This window comes from Tamandua tetradactyla, chromosome 6, assembly GCF_023851605.1.
Source record: "Tamandua tetradactyla isolate mTamTet1 chromosome 6, mTamTet1.pri, whole genome shotgun sequence".
NCBI classification, from domain to species: domain Eukaryota; kingdom Metazoa; phylum Chordata; class Mammalia; order Pilosa; family Myrmecophagidae; genus Tamandua; species Tamandua tetradactyla.
Window position 1 is genome coordinate 575,015 of NC_135332.1, and position 3,605 is coordinate 578,619.

The 3,605-nt window shown below is 47.1% G+C and overlaps 1 pseudogene; it reads right to left on the reverse strand.

Annotated features, from left to right (window-relative positions):
• Positions 1 to 1,882: 1,882 nt before the first annotated feature.
• LOC143685766 (divergent protein kinase domain 2A pseudogene) lies at positions 1,883 to 3,348 on the reverse strand (annotated as a pseudogene).
• Between the last annotated feature and the right edge of the window lie 257 nt (positions 3,349 to 3,605).

A 3,605-nucleotide genomic window follows, 5' to 3' on the forward strand; every position in this document is an offset into this window, starting at 1 on the left:
CAGCAGTCACTGCTGGCAGTGTTTTCTCTCGCCCTCTTGTGCAACCAGTCACTCTTCCAATAAAGTGAGTTAAATGTTTGCTAAATCACTGACAGACAACCCCGCTGTGACTGGCATTCTAAGGTTTATAATGAATATTTTTCAAATATAAACGGTGCTCCATTTTGAGAATGCATATTTTATTTGATGTTTTGAGCAAAAGGCAAATGTTGGACAAATAATTTTATCTAGTCCTCTCAAAAGTTTTCCTAAGTTGTAAAAAGTCAGCTTAATAAAATTTCTAGCACTTAAACATTTCATTGAGGGCTAGATGGCATATGTAATACACTAGCGTATAAAAGTAACACAATGCATAAGTAGATTTTATAATGGAGCACTCTTAACCTTCACCCCTCTAGTTTTTAAATTGAGATTAATTTTATTGATCTCATCCTGCTGTTTGGTAGCAACCTCGTTTCAGATGATACAGACAGGATTTCTATCACGATGGTAAAAGAGCATGAACACACCACCTAATTTAATTAATTTTAATTAAACTTAAGAAATACCTACAATAATATTTAGTCATTGTAAAGTTACTTAACTGTGTCATGTTCAAATGGTATGTAGCAACTAGTAATGCACCTGGCACAGAAGTGATACTCAAAAAATAGTTGCTGAATGAATGAAAAAGAAAAAAACCTGGCTTTGGTTATGCAGACTTTAATCACTTTCCAATTTAAAGTAAGGTCAGTGTATAAATAAACACTGCACGCTGCATCAGACTCTGCTATAAACAAAAATAACAACTTCAAACATAAAAATATTACCTTCATTAATGACAGGTAACTGATGTACTGCAACATCTTTTAAACAGTCCACAAATTCCATGCTGACAACACTCTTTCATCCACATACCTAAAATCTGATAATCTGATGCTCAGATTAACAATCACGCAAGGAAGACGAAGGTGGAGGCAGAGTGGCTGAACCATTTTACAGCAGAAATTTTTAGTTCATTGATCACTGACTACCATCTTCATTTTGCAAAACTATCAATGAATAAAAGACAGGCTCTATCCCTAGGTTATATATTTTTGAAAGCAGTAGTTTAGCTTTTTAACAGTAACAACCCCAGGCAGATATGAAAGAGTTAAAGGTATCCCAAGCGGGATAAGAAGAGCAAGTTGGCGACCAATTCTATTTTAAAATCTGACCGTGGGACTAGGTCAGATATTTCTTTGGCATACGCATTACTATATATTGGACTAGTTAGCATTTTTAAAGTATGGGGTTATATATATTTTTTGAACCAAAATTCACGTCAGGGTGTAGATTGCTAGTACCCTCCCTTAGAGCCTTTAGTAGAGGACAAATGCAATTTGCAACAGAAGCCAAAATCCATGTGTAGTATACACCTGTGATTATTGGCATAAAAAGATGTAACTTAAATAACTTGAAATGACCTCATGCAGTGGCGATACCATAGAGGGAAGGGAAAAAGTATTTACACAAGAAAATAGTTGGCTTTCAGAAAAAAAGGACAGTAAACCTGGGAATCCTGCCCTAGCAGTAAACACGTACCACAAAGCACTGAATGAAAACTAGTCAAAATGTAAATTAACTATAATCTGAAAGTATAAAATTTAATAAAAAACATAAAAATGGAAAAACCCCATGCGTTAAATGGAAAAAAAGTGGCCTATAAAACAGACCAATCTAACTTGACATCCAAAGTAAACGCAAGAGATTCACAAAATCATAACAGCAATGCAAACTATGTCAAGTGCCAAGTACCCTTTGACACACAAGCCAAAGCAGCTATCAGACCCATTTCCAACACTGTAACAATATTCATTGATCCACTCAGGTATTCTTGGGGGGTAAAACAGTCAATGATAGCTCAAGTCTCCAAAATGTAAGAACATATTTATTTGCAGAAGCATCATGTGATCTGTGAAGTCATGTCTCATTTTAATGCACATTAACGTAAGATCTATCAGTGCAAACTTATCACCTCCAAACGTAATACTTCCGAATGCTGTTCCCCCACATAGTTTCTGGTGGTTTCATCTTAGCCAGTGCTATTTAGATGAAGAAGGGGAAAGAAAGAGAGTCCATCGTGGACTACCTGAAGTTGTTACTTAACTGTGCTAGGTATTCCCGCAGCTCTCTCGCAGCCTGGAACCTGCCGTAGCGCGTCTTCGGGTTGGCACACTCATCCAGCAGGGCCTCGAATCGGCCCCCTTTGGCGATGTCATCGGCGGGTCGTGAAGGAGCCCCCCGGAGGTGCCGCGCCAGGTGGCATGTCTGGATAAGAGGTTCTGACAAACAGCGTAGCAGTTGTGGTCCACGGTGACACGAACACAGAGGATTTCTTTTGAAAATGATAAGCAAGCCTCTTATCACAGCCATCAAATTTGCTTTCATACCACACATCCCAGTTTTCAGGTTTGTTTTCTCTAATCGGCCTTTTGTCGGCGACCAGCAGGTTCTCGGCGTCCACGACGATGACCTTGCAGTCCCTGGGGCCGACGGCGAAGTTGTCGAAGCTGACGTCCAGGAGGTAGAGCGCAAACTCGAAGTCGTTGTTGGTGAGCTGCTCGGCGATCTCCATCAGCTGCCAGGCGAGGTCCACGCGCTCCTCCCACGGCGCGTGGAAGTAGCTCCAGAGCTCCTCCCCCACGTAGCTCACGGCCACCATTCTTCCACAAGCTCCCAGGTATTTTGCAAACGGCCAGCCTTCATCGGACGGGAAACTGTGTAGCACGAGCGGCTCGCGGTTGAAGGCCAGCGTGAGCAGCAGCTGCATGCGCTCGGCGTAGCGGCGCACCAGGCGGTCGAGCAGGCGCTGCGAGGGGCAGTGCACCAGGTCCGACCAGCCCTCCACCGCCTCGGGCGTCAGCAGCCGCACGTCGCCGTTGAGGCGCGCGAACTCGGTGCGCGGCATGGCCTGCAGCAGGTCGCGGGGTGGCGGCCGGTGGCCCGCTTGCAGATGCTCTGGTCCAGCTGCGCCAGCTCGCGCTGCCAACCCAGGCGCTTGAGCACCACGCGGCGGCGACCGGCCTCGCGGGGCTCGCCGAGCTACACGAAGTACACGTTCTTCACGTTGAGCGCGTCCAGCAGGTGCAGGCGGCCCCACGCCTGGAAGGCCACCTGCCCGCCCAGGAAGCGGCGGCACCAGCTCGTGCCGAAGCACGCCGGGCACTTACTGAGCTGCAGGAAGCGCCGGTCGGCCAGCGCGGTGCGCTGCCAGGACGCGAGCAGCGACGGCGAGTGCAGCGCCACGAGCACCAGCACGCTGCCCAGCGCCGCCAGCTTCCGCGAGCGGGACAGGCGGCCCCGCTTGGGCGGCACCGGGAGCCACATCCCGCCCTCCCGCGCCGCCCCGCGCCCGGACTGCGGCGGGCAGGGGCTCCGGCGAGCGCAGAAGGCCGCGGGGCGCGGGACCATGTGGTACTCTTACAACCAAAATGTCCTACTTGCTAAGGGGTCAATATCAGTGTTGCTGAATTTTATGGACTCTCCCAGATAGAATATCATGTTAGATGGGATGCTTCCACCTCTAAGAGTTAAATAACTAAACTGTGGCAACCGGTGATTCTGACTACTCTTTTCCTGGAAAG